This window comes from Cervus elaphus, chromosome 15 (genome assembly GCF_910594005.1).
Source record: "Cervus elaphus chromosome 15, mCerEla1.1, whole genome shotgun sequence".
NCBI lineage: Eukaryota > Metazoa > Chordata > Mammalia > Artiodactyla > Cervidae > Cervus > Cervus elaphus.
Window position 1 is genome coordinate 58,021,684 of NC_057829.1, and position 12,857 is coordinate 58,034,540.

Consider the following 12,857-nt stretch of genomic DNA (forward strand, 5'->3'; position numbering starts at 1 on the left):
CTTCCCAGCTTTTTGAAACACTGGCCTTGCTTTTTCCTCAAGCATATTCCATTTCCTGCCAATCCAAAGAGTTTGCAACTGCTGTTCTCCTTCCTGGAATACTCTTCCTCTAGGCCTGCAGGGCTTGCTACCTGCTTAATTGTTTGACACTTCCTTTGATCTTTCCAGCTTCACCTCTGTTAATTCACACAATGAAATCTCCAGGCCTTTTTTTTTCCTCCTTCTCCTTAAAAGCACTTTTAAGTTTCCACACTATTCATCCCTCTCCAGTCTAAATTTCCTAGGTTTGGGACTTCCCTGACAGTCCAGTGGTTAAGACTCTGTGCTCCCAGTACAGGGTGCATGGATTTGATCCCTGGTCAGGGAATTAAGATCTCTCTGTTCGCATAGCACTGCTGCTGCTAAGTCGCTTCAGTCGTGTCCGACTCTGTGCAACCCCATAGATGGCAGCCTACCAGGCTCCTCCGTCCCTGAGATTCTCCAGGCAAGAATACTGGAGTGGGTTGCCATTTCCTTCTCCAGTGCAGGAAAGTGAAAAATGAAAGTGAATTCTCTCAGTCCTGTCTGACTCTTCCAGACCCCATGGACTAGCCTACCAGGCTCCTCTGTCCATGGGATGCCCCAGGCAAGAGTACTGGAGTGGGTTGTCATTGCCTTCTGCATTGCATAGCACAGCCAAAAGAAATAATAAAGTAAATTTCCTAGATATTCTTCTTCCCTGTTCTTAAAGAAGCATCAAAAGAAGGGCTTGCCTGCGGCCTGGATCCAAGTTCTCAGGATGTCCTTCCTATTGTTCTCCACCAGGTGGGCTCCTCACCTCCCTCAAGTTCCACATGAAATAGTCTTAGTCTGTCCCACCCATCCCCACCAGATGGAGTGAATCCCCCTGCTCCTGCTACCACACATAGTTCTATCCTATCCTTACCACGTGATCTTGCATCTGCTATTGGACTGTAGGCCTCCTATTACCATCCACTATTCAGAAGCAGGGGGCCTGCCCTTCTCTTCTTTGTATCTACCCCGTGCTGGACACACTCCCTCATCGTACACAGCAAGGGCTTGATGAATGTTGGAATGAGGACATCCTGACCCTTGCTCCAGCTTTCCGGTATCGTTCTCCAGCAATTTGGCAAAGTTCCCACTCAGAGCTCAGGCAAGAGCACCCTGTGGCTAGGGGTTGCCCCTCTCAAACCTGGCTCCAGCCTTAGGGAAGCCCGGAGGGTCAGGCTCCCCTTGTGCAAACCTGTTGCAGATTGGGCAATGGCTGGGCCACACGGCTTTAAGTTTCCTCCATCTAAAATAAGGGCTTCCCAGGTGGCTTGGTGGTAAAGAATCCACCTGCCAATGCAGAAGACATGGGAAATGTGGGTTTAACCCCTGGGTTGTGAAGAACCCCTGGAGGAGGAAATGGCAACCTACTCCAGTATTCTTGCTGGGAAAAATCCCATGGACAGAGGAGCCTGGTGGGCTCTAGTCTATGGGGTCCCAAAGAGTCAGACAGGACTGTGCACGCTCACAACTAAGATGAATGTCCTTGGGCCATCCTGGGCACAAAAAGGATTTCCTCCCTGCTGTGGACTGTTCCATTTGGGGTTGGTGGTTATTTGTGGCAGGTGTTGTTGTTGTTCAGTCGCTCAGTCATGTCCAACTCTTTGGGACCCCATGGACTGCAGCACTCCAGGTTTCCCTGTCCTTCACTATCTCCCAGAATTTGCTCAAACTCATGTCCAGAGTTGATGATGCCATCCAACCTTCTCCTCCTGCCCTCAATCTTTCCCAGCATCGGTCTTTTCCAATGAGTTGGCTCTTCTCATCAGGTGGCCAAAGTATTGGAGCTTCAGCTTCAGTCCTTCCCATGAATGTTCAGGGCTGATTTCTTTTAGGATTGACTGGTTTGATCTCCTTGCAGTCCAAGGGATGCTCAAGAGTTTTCTCCAGCACCACAGTTTGAAAGCATCAATTCTTTAGTGCTCAGCCTTCTTTATGGTCCAACTCTCACATCTGTACATGACTACTGTAAAAACCGTAGTTTTGACTATATGAACCTTTGTAGGCAAAATGGTGTCTCTGCTTTTTAATATGCTGTCTAGGTTTGCCATAGCTTTTCTTTCAAAGAGCAAACGTCTTAATTTCATGGCTGTGGTCACTGTCCGCAGTGATTTTGGAGCCCAGGAAAATAAAGTCTGTCACTGTTTCCATTGTTTATGGCAGAAGAAGTGGTAAATCATAGCCCTTTGCAGTGCTGGGCTCTGAGCAAGCCCTAATCACTAACCTCTTGATGGACGCTCCAGAAAGAAACTGCAGGAAACAAAGAGCCAATTTATTCTGGAAACACCTTCTACTAGTCAGACTTTAGGTTGAAAGGAAGGATCAGAGGGAAACTGCACCAAGTGATCCCTACCACCTGCATCTCCGAGTAGAAGGAGAAGGTTTATTTGGGCAGGAAATCACCCCTTTATGTGGAGGGAAGCTGCACAAGATTAAACAATGCTGACACCCTAAGTGTTCCACAAAGCATGACCAGGGCCCTTAGGACACTGCCAAACACACCCTTCTCACAGCACAAGCTGTTTCACTATCCAACCTGAGCCGCTGTGCTGGCGTGCCCTGTACTGAGACCCAGGTGTATGCTGAAGAATGGCAAAGAGGATCTACAAAGTATGAGTGTTTCATAACCACAGGGAGAAACAGTAAGTTAGGAACTGCTGACTGAATAGGAAAAGTTGCTGGTGGTAATTGATTCCTAGGGCTGTTGTAACCAAGTAGCACAAACTGAGTGGCTTAAAACAACCAAAATTTATTCTGAGAGACCCAAATCCCCAGACTCCAAAACCAAGGTGTTCGCAGGGCCACGCTCCCTCAGAAGCCTCTTGAGAAAAATCCTTCCCTCTCTTACTAGTTGGTGGCTGCTGGCCTGTTCCTTGGCTCGTGGCTGCATCACTCTAATCTCTGCCTCCTCCCCATGTGTCCTCACCTTTTCTCACAGGATACCTGTCATTGACTATAGGGTCCGGTCTATTTAAGTATGACTTCATTTTAACAGAGTACATCTGGAAAGACCCTGTTCCCAAATACTTCATGTTCTGAGGTTCTGTGTAGACTGGAAATTGGGGCGTGGGGGACACTGTTTGATCCACTATACTGGCCCTCTTTCAGATCTTTCCAGTTTGCTCCTTCGGGGACTCCAGTCCACAGTCTGCGGCCATACAGGCTGCCACAAGCTATGGATCACATCATGTCCCCTGCTGCCCACTTCCTTCACGTCCTTGCTTTGCTTTTCTCCCAACCCCTTAGGTCATGGGATCTAACACTGCAACCACGCCTCGAGGTGCCCCTCAATCCCTCCCTAGATCGTACTCACCTGGTTCATTTGAGTCTCCACTGACTACACTCATTCACAAAGGTAAATGAATTTGGACACACACCTTACTGACTAGTGTCACTTTAATTTCATGATCTCAGACATTCAGCGGACTCACAGGATTGACCAGGTATTGCACCACATTTCCAAGGCATCCACCTCCAAGTTGTCCTAAATCTTGGTTTGAGATGGCCATTGATTGGCCAAGAAGGTCAAATCCCTCTACCCTTTTGAACTCCCACCTACTTTGTACCTTGAAATTGTCCAACACTCTGTCCTCCTCACCATCAACTAATGACCTTACTTCTTATTTCACAGAGAAAACAGGTAATCAGGGTGACCAGGACTATCCTGACCAGCAAGCACCTTTATCCAAACACTTCCCATGCCTCTCATCTTTTCCACCTATGCACTTATTGGGTCACCATCCCAGCTAATCTTCTTTCATTCCTTGATGGAGACTCCTTTCTATATGAATTTTTTTTTTTTTGGTCAACATTTACTATTTCCTGTTCCTAAACACAGCAACCCTGTTTTTCCAGAGTCCTAGAATGTCAGTCTCTGCCTGTGATATTAACTTTGCTTCTCATGACAAGGTCTTGTTAAATGGTGGTACTGGTTAAGGCAGAATTTAATTACCTTGGGCAAAAGGTCACTGCAAAATCAGGACCAAGAGTTAGTATGATACAATCAGTGCAAGTTAAAAAGTATGAAGCAGAACAGTAGAGAGTAAATTTCTAAGCATGAAAATATTTTTGGAGATGACATGCTGATTTATCTGGAATATTTAATAATAACTTTGCTGGGTTTCTAACATGCTAGAATAAATGTCAGCATTCAAGCATGAGCAATTCATTTCTCTCCACTCTGGTTTTTGGGGTAAATCACACTATATAGGCCCTGAGAATCTTATGGAATAGTTCCAATACACTGACCAAAGCAAAGGTACCATAGAAAGGTCTGTAACCAAACAGCAATACAAAGATAGGCTTGCAGAGAAAGTCTGGCAGCATCTGCCTTTGATCAATGGAGGCTGTGAGCCCATTTGGGAAATGCTGCACCAAGAGCTCTGAGTCCGGACAAGATAACATTAACCAGATTAAAATGGTCAACTCTAGGGCTTCTCAACATGAGCTCCAAAACTGGCCTTCTGGAGCTTCCCTGGTGATCCAGTGGCTAAGACTCCATGCTCCCAATGCAGGGGGCCTGGATTCAATCCCAGGTCAGGGAACTAGATCCCACATGCTGCAACTAAGAGTTCACAGGCCGCAACTAAAGATCCTGCAAGCCTCAAGGAAGACTGAAGATCCAGAGCGACACAACTAAGACATGGTGCAGCCAAATAGATTACTGAAATGAATAATATTTAAAAACGAAAACATCATCAGCCTTCATCAGGATCCCCTGGAAGTTCCTGTTAACCATACAGACTTGGGGGGATTGTACTTCAGATCAACTAAAGTCTCTGAAGATAGGTGCTGGAAATCTGTACATTTAAAGATTTCCCCTGATGATTTTACTGTGTCTAAAATTTAAGAACCATCTGTTTATTATGATCACCTTGATTTTCCTAATACAATCAATTTGCTGGACAAAGCCAACTAGAGACCTAATCATGGAAAGAGTGCCTACAGTTGACGTTCTAACACATCAGTCATGTTTCAGGGCAGGTCTGAACAACAGTCCCTTGTCCAGAAAGTTTTCCATGGATCCTCAAGGTCTATTCACCCTCAGTCTGGGGGCTTCCCTGGTGGCTCAGTGGTAAAGAATCCGCCAGCCAATGTGGAGTGGTAAAGAATTCACTTCCCTGGTCCAGGAAGCATGTCACGGAGCAACTAAGACCTTGTGCCACACCTATTGCTCTAGAGTCTGGGAGTTGCAACCACTGAGCCCACTTGCCCTAGAGCCTGTGCTTCACAACAAGAGAAGCCACTACAATGAGAAGAGCCTGCATACCACAACTAGAAAGTAGCCCCCACTTGCCACAACTAGAGAAAAACCCACACAGCAACAAAGACCCAGCACAGCCAAAAAACAATTTTTAATTTAAAAATAAATATTCCATTAAAAAAAAAAAAGATCCTCAGTCTGGCACTCCTAGACCTCAGGAACATGCTTCCCTTTTATTACTCTCTGAATGTATCAGTCACTTTGGCCTATACTCTGGTGTTCACCAAAATGCCCTTCTTGAACAAAAATTTAAACCATATGTATTGCTTATCCACCATTCACTCATTCATTCATTCACTCAATCAACTGAGCATTTATTGAACAATTATGGTTTTCCAAGTGCTGTACTAGGTCATAAAGATACACAGTTGAAATATAGCCAAAAAAGTCTTTTCTCTAAGAAATTGTTTCCCACGTAATAATTAGCTTAGTCTTCCCTTGAGGAATTTATTATATTCAGCTCTGATCTACAATTATGTTTATATCTTACCTTTCTACTGAAACACAAGCTCCTTGGTGGCAAACAGTACATTTCTCTCTTCTGTATGCTCCATAGACAGGTGCCAGTAAATGTTTTCTGAACTGGACTGAATTTAATTTCAAGCAAAGTGACTTTGGCATCCGTGGAATGAAATGAATTTGAAGCAGTCAAGTCTAGCTACTTTTTTTTTTTTTTTTTGCATTTCTAGCACTGAAGGATGTACACTTTTAACAGACTGTTCTTCAAAAATAGATGTGAGATTTTAAAAATAGTTTATTCTGGCCATGGGAATGTAGGTTCCAGTCAAACTAAATGACATCTGGCAAATCAAGTCAGCAAAATAACAAATTTTCAGAAGGTCAAGCCTGTGGTCAAGTGAGTCAGTCCACCCCTCTGTCATAGGAACAGTCTCAAGAGGCAAGCAAAGAAAAGTGGACTTTTTGACACCACACATGTTCAGTTAAGTCACCAAGGCCCCAGGGTACACAGCCTTTGCCATTTTGACATTAAGAGCTTCAAGGAAGCCTTCCTTAAAAATGAACCTCTTAAGGAATGCCCAGATTGTCCAGTGGCTAAGATTCTGTGCTCCCAATTCATGGAGCCAGAATTCAATCCCTGGGGAACTAAATCCCACACGTGCAACTAAGAGTTTGCATGCCGCAACTAATGATCCCACATGCAGCAATTCATCGAAGATCTCACATGTCACAACCAAGACCCAGTGTAGACAAATCAATTAAAAAAAAAAGAATCCTTTAGATACAATACCAAAGATCTGATCCATGAAAGCAATCATTGATAAGCTGGGCTTCATTAAAATTAAAAACTTCTACTCTGTGAGATACAATATCCAGATAATTAGAAGATAAGCCAAGATGGTGAGGAAACATTTGCAAAAGACACATGTAATAAAGGACTGTTACCCAAAATATACAAAAAGTCTTAAAACAAAACAAAATAAAATAAAATAACTCTTAAAACTTGACAATAACAAATTAAACAACCTGATTTAAAAACAGGCCAAAGATCTTAACAGAAACCTCATCAAAGAAGACGCACAGTTAGCAAATAAGCATATGAAAAGATGTTCTACATCATACATCATCAGAGAAATGCAAAATAACACAATACTGACAATACCAAATGTTGACAATATGGAGCAACATGGATTGCTGGTGAGAATGTAAACTGGTACAGCCACTTTGGATGGCAGTTTGGTTGGTTTCTTACAAACTACATATACCTTACCCTATCACCCAGCAATCATGCTCCTTGGTATTTATCCAAAGGAGTTGAAAACTTAGGTCCACACAAAAACCTGCACACGGATATTTATAGCAGCTTTACTTATAATTACAAAACTTGGAAGGAACCAAGATGTCTTTGTGGTAAATCCAGACAACAGAGTATTACTCAGCAATTAAAAAAAAAAAGATCTATCAAGTCAAGAAAAGACATAGAGGAACCTTAAATGCACATTACTGAGTGAAAGAAGCCAATTGGAAAAGACTGCATACTGTATGATTCCAACTCTATAATATTCTGGAAAAGGCAAAACTAGGAGACAATGAAATCATCAGTGGTTTCCAAAGGTTAGGGGGTGTGGCTGGGGAGAAGATGAATATGCAAAGCACAGAAGATTTTTAGGGCAGTTAAAATATTCTGCATGATACTATAACAACAGATATATATCATTATACATTTGTCCAAACCTTGGAGTATACAACACCAAATGTGAGCTCTAAGGTAAACTATGGACTTTGGATGATTATGATATGTCAATGAAGTTTCATCCTTTGTAAATTAAAAAAAAAGTACCATTGTGCTGAGTGACGTTCATAGTGGGGAAAGCCATGCATAGGCGGGGGCAGGGGGTATATGGGAAATCTCTATGTAGTTTTCTCAATTTTATGGTAAACCTAAAATTGCTCTTAAAGAGTACTTAAAAAAAAAACAACCTCCAAATTGTTCCATTCCCATAATCTATGATCATAATTAGTTTCTTCAACTTGCAGAGCTGAATTTTTCTGAAAGTCTGCACTTCTGTGTTCTCTCATTAATATTTCCAACTTCTTCTTTGCACAACCCACTATGTGGATGGTAACCTTTAAAATCAATATCAGTAGTGGTGAATAGTGGTTATCACAGAAGGGTGAGAGGTCTGTATGTTCTTATGTCTTACATTCCCTGTGATGTTTATCATTTTATAAGCAGATACTGCTTTTGAACTAAAAAACAGCCCCAACAAAGTCACATTTTAAACTTTGAAAAGATGTATTTAAATTAGAGGGAGTGGACTCATTACTTTTATATAAAATTGTAACATTTTTTAAAGAGTCAATTTAAGGGAAGTGATGGGACTTTCCTGGCAGTCCAGTGCAGTAGTTAAGACTTTGCCTTCGAATGCAGACGGTGCTGATCTCTAATCAGAGAGCTAAGATCCCACAAGTCTCATGGCCCAAAAGCAAAACATAAAACAGAAACAATATCTGTAACAGATTAAAGACTTTAAAAATGGTCCACATCAAAAAAAAAAAAAAATTAAAAAACCTTAAAAAAAAATTTAAGAGAAGCGGAAAAACCAATTTCTGGGCCTGATCGTCTGTATGTTGAAGTCTGCGATGGCAGGAGGTGTGGTTGCGTTGCTGTTATTTCTCTGTCTCATGTTTGTCAGTCCTATTTCCCCCAAGACTGTAGGCTGTAGGTTTTTTGTTCCTAGGATCTTCCCTAGCATTGAGTTGTACTAAGGACTCAAAGATATCCTTGCTTAGTTGAATTGTCATATTAAGACAAAAAGAGTTTTATCTTAACACATCCAGATAATCTAGAACATTGAAAGTTTTTTAAATGTTGAAGAAAAGTTTCTTTTAGCCGGATTATGAAATTGATATTCAGAATGCTACCCTTAACCCAGTCATGGTGAAGGTTAATCTTGTAGAACAAAGACAGTACTTCTGGATCAAAGAAACCTGTTCATTTTTTGAACAGAAAAATTTCACTCTGTCATTTCACACTTTAACATAAAATTGTCCTGTGTACACAGCTCATCAACATTCTTTGTTTGAAATCCAAATAAAAGGAACGCAAGTTCTGGCTCATTTCCTATCTCCATCCAGCAGTATCAGATATTAAAAAGAATTTATGAAGCAGATCTTGGCCACTCGCCACAGAACCTGCTGGGAGTCAGCTTCCTAAAAGGGTAGGAGACTCAGTCCACAAGCATTGCTGGAGCTCAGTGCTGCCCAGACAACCCATGAGGAGAAGGAGTCTCGGGGAAAGGGAGTCTGGATGCAAGGGTTTTCTCCCCAGTGAGTTTAAAAGTTCAAGAGTTGATGCTTTTCTCACTGCTAAGGAAGCAGCCTTTGCTCCAGGGAAATGGCATGTTTTCTGAGCTTGGGCTCACAAGAGTCCGTCTCAGGAGATGGGACCTCTGTCTATACTCCCAACAGCTTGATAAACTGTTTATTCTCAAAGTCTTCCTGGTCCACTAAGACACATTCTGTTTTTTTCCAGATATTTAACAAGAAAGCACTTAGTCATCTCAGCGTGACTCAGATCATTCTTTTCTAATAGCTCTGCTTTTTAGAAGAAACAATTTGAATGTTCATAAAGACTGAGGCACTCAAATGAACTCATGACTACAAGTCACCCAGAATTATTTTTTGTAATAATAAAAATAAAGACCACATTCAGGTAGGACTTACTCTGTGACAGGCACTGGACTGAGTGCTTTCTATGTATTCTCATTTAATCTTTGCAGCCACATCGTGATGTACTACTATGTTCCTCACCTTACAGTAAAAGAAAACAGAGATTCAGAAAGGCTAATGACTTAACCAAGGTCACACGGCTAATTAACAACAGACACAGAATCCAACCTAGGCCAGTCTGACTCCAAAACCCTTGCTGTTATCCATAATGTTATACCTTCAAGAAAAGTCTTGTCTCCAAACCTGGCTGAAAGTTCCTGGAGAGCAGGAGCTGTATCTTAAAGAATTTACCACCCTCAGCACTGCAGCACCAAGCAATGAATCAGAATACCCAACAACCAATTTCTTTACTCCATAAATATTCAATACTAAGAATCTGTGTGGTGCTAGTTCACTGTAAACTATAAGTTTATGCTTTCTACTTGAATGAAGCTCAGAGCTATTTTCGCCCCCCTCTAAAAGCCCAGCTGAAAGGGTATCACAAAAGGGCTCATTTAACATCCTGGCTCTTGAAATGGAATAAAGACAATGAAACTGCCTTTTATCTATCAGTATACAGGGGCTTCCCTGGTGGCTCAGACAGTGAAGAATCTACCTGCAATGAGGGAGACCCAGGTTTAATCCCTGGGTTGGGAAAATCTGGAGAAGGGAGTGGCTTCATTCCATTATTATGGCTCCACTAAACACTGGGTCTGCTCCAGTATTCTTGCCTGGAGGATTCCATGGACAGAGGAGTCTGCAGAGTCAGACACGACTGAGTGACTTTCTTTCACTATATAGGGTTGAATAGTGTCCTCTCAAAAGTCATGTCCATCTGTAACCTCAGAATGTGACCTTGTTTGGAATAGGGTCTTGCAGGCATAATCAAGTTAACTGGAGATCACACTGGATTAGGGTGGACTGAATCCAATGCCTGGTGTCCAAATAAGATGAGAAATTTGGACACAGACACACAGAGAGCAGCATGTGAGACAGACACCAGGGCGAACACCATGTGATGACAGAGGTGGGGACTGGAGTGATGAATCTACAAGCCACGGGACACCAAGAACTGGCAGCAACCCCCAGAGGCTGGGACAGAAACGTGGAACAGAGTCCTTAGAGGGAACCAACCGCTGGACACTTTGATTCCAGACATCTAGGCTCCAGAACTAGAGAGGACACATTTCCATTGGTCAAGTCACCAGTTTGTGGTACCTTATTACAGCAGCCTTAGGAAACTAAGAAACAGGAAACAGGAAGTGACTCAGGGAAAATATCAGGGTAAGAAAAGGCACCCTGCTTCTCCCAAGTCAGTGGCTCCAGCAAACAGCCCACCAGTTGGGGGTGCCTTTTTTGCGCCAAAAAGTACCCACTGTCCTTCCCAGGCCAGAGCAAATGCTGATGAGTGCAGGCATTGGTGGAGGTGGTGGGAAGGAAATGGGTTGGACCACTCGGGCCATCCCCTCATGGAGTGCTGCTCAAGACCCCACTCCTTCCTCTGTGGTGCATCCATCATCACTGCTGTGACAGCAAAGGGAGCCACAGATGTTCTCAGCCATTGCGGGGCCTTGTGAGGCCGAGAGTTAGAGGACCAAGCAGCGTGACCAAGGTGCCACTGGGAAGGTGAAGGCAGAGTGCATTGCTGATGTGTTGGTGTCCTTGTAAGAGGTAAGGGGCTATGTCAGTCATAACTATCTCTGAGGAAGGAAGAGCCAGGTAACTAATGCTGAACACACAACTGCCAGGTCAATAAATAGGTCCAAACCATAATAGTGAGCCATTTGCAGGGTGGGTGAGTGGGGGCAATGTCTGGGATGAGGCTGAGACAGACAAAGTCACACAGCAAGGGGACAGACACTACAGGGCAGGAAAGGAGGTGCTGCTGCAGGTGCCGAGAAAACCTCTCAGGTGGTCAAAGCGCTGAGTTCTGAGAAACGCAGAGAAGAAAGGTCCTGAGAACCAAGACTGGCAGGAACCGGGCCCTCCAGGAAGGAGAATGTCCAGGTGGCGGTGAGTGTGGCAGGGTGAGTGGGCCCTCCCTTCCTGGGGCGCATGTCAAGGCTGGGGAGACGGGGGTGTCTGGTGACACACCTTCAGGCAGAGGAAGGCAGAGAGAGACGTGAAGCATCATGTCACCCTGGAAAGACACCAGGAGGAGGTCGGACTCCGCTGTGTGAAAGGCCAGACTGTCTTATAGATGTCCATCCACCTGCAGCCCCAAATTTACCCTGAGACCTAACCCCATCCAGAGCAGTACCCAATGGCCCTGAATGACCCACAGCCCACGTCCGAGCACAAGGTGGGTTGTGCAGCCAGAAGGCCTTGGTTAAAGGAGAGAGGGGCTGTTGGGAGGTGGGAAGGGGTTGTGGCCAAGCGGGAGAGAGGGACTCCAACCCGTGAGACAGGGGACTGAGCGCACAGCCTGGTGACGGCACAGTTAGGGGGTGCAGACATGTGAAGAGAGAGACCACTCCTGAGACTCACAACCAGCTGACATCATCCAGGGTGCAAGCTACAAACCCTAAGCAAAGCCTTGCCTGGGACCTCCTGCTGGAGTCCGTGTGCTAGGCGGTCTCATGTGAGGCTCCTCAGTCGGGTACCCAAGCAGGAACCTAGGAGGCTTTCCAGAATAGACCCCCACTCATGTCCTGCCTTTTGTCTGTATAATAGCTTTAGTCAAAGAATAAATTTCATCAGAGAGGTAAGAACATGCAGAAAGAAAGAACAGTCAAGCCAGACAAAATAACAATACTTTAGCTATGAAGCAAAGTCAAAGACTTTTAGTTCTTCAAGGACTATATAGATAATATTCTGAGCCATGTCCTTTGAGCTGTTTTGCAGATACTGGAACCCCAACCAGGAGGAAGAAGTTCACTGTATGCTGCCCACAAGCTCATAGACCCAAGACTGGTTGGAACCAGAAGGTTGATGATGCTAACTCCCAATTACCTCACCCCCAACCAGTCAGAAGAATGTCTACGAGCTGATCACACCCAGCTCCTTGAACACTGAGACTCTTCACTACTTCCTCCAGGGTGAGACACAGTCTTGAGGCATTAGCCAGCTGTGGCTCTTTTGCCTGGCAAAACAATAAAGCTACTTCTTTCTACTTTATCCAAAACTCTTTAAGCTGGCACCTGTGTACAGAGGCTGAATTTCAGGAACAGCAAGGAACTGTCTCACTGTCACTTCTCCTTTAAAGGGTATTTGGTAGACTCTTGTAATGTCCCAATTCAGGGCAGCTCCACCTGCCTCCTGGGCCCTCTCTAGGTAGGCAGGGAAGTTTAGAGAGTCTGAAAGTGAATAGTGAAAGTGTTAGTCGCTCAGTCACGTCCAGCTCTTTGCGACTCCATGGAGACTAGCCCACCAGGCT

At 44.1% G+C, this 12,857-nt stretch overlaps 1 protein-coding gene across 1 annotated transcript in view; it reads right to left on the minus strand.

Annotated features, from left to right (window-relative positions):
• MYOF (myoferlin) overlaps positions 1-12,857 on the minus strand; it is a 172,208-nt gene that overhangs the window by 108,006 nt on the left and 51,345 nt on the right. The gene's annotated exons all lie outside the window — the stretch shown is intronic.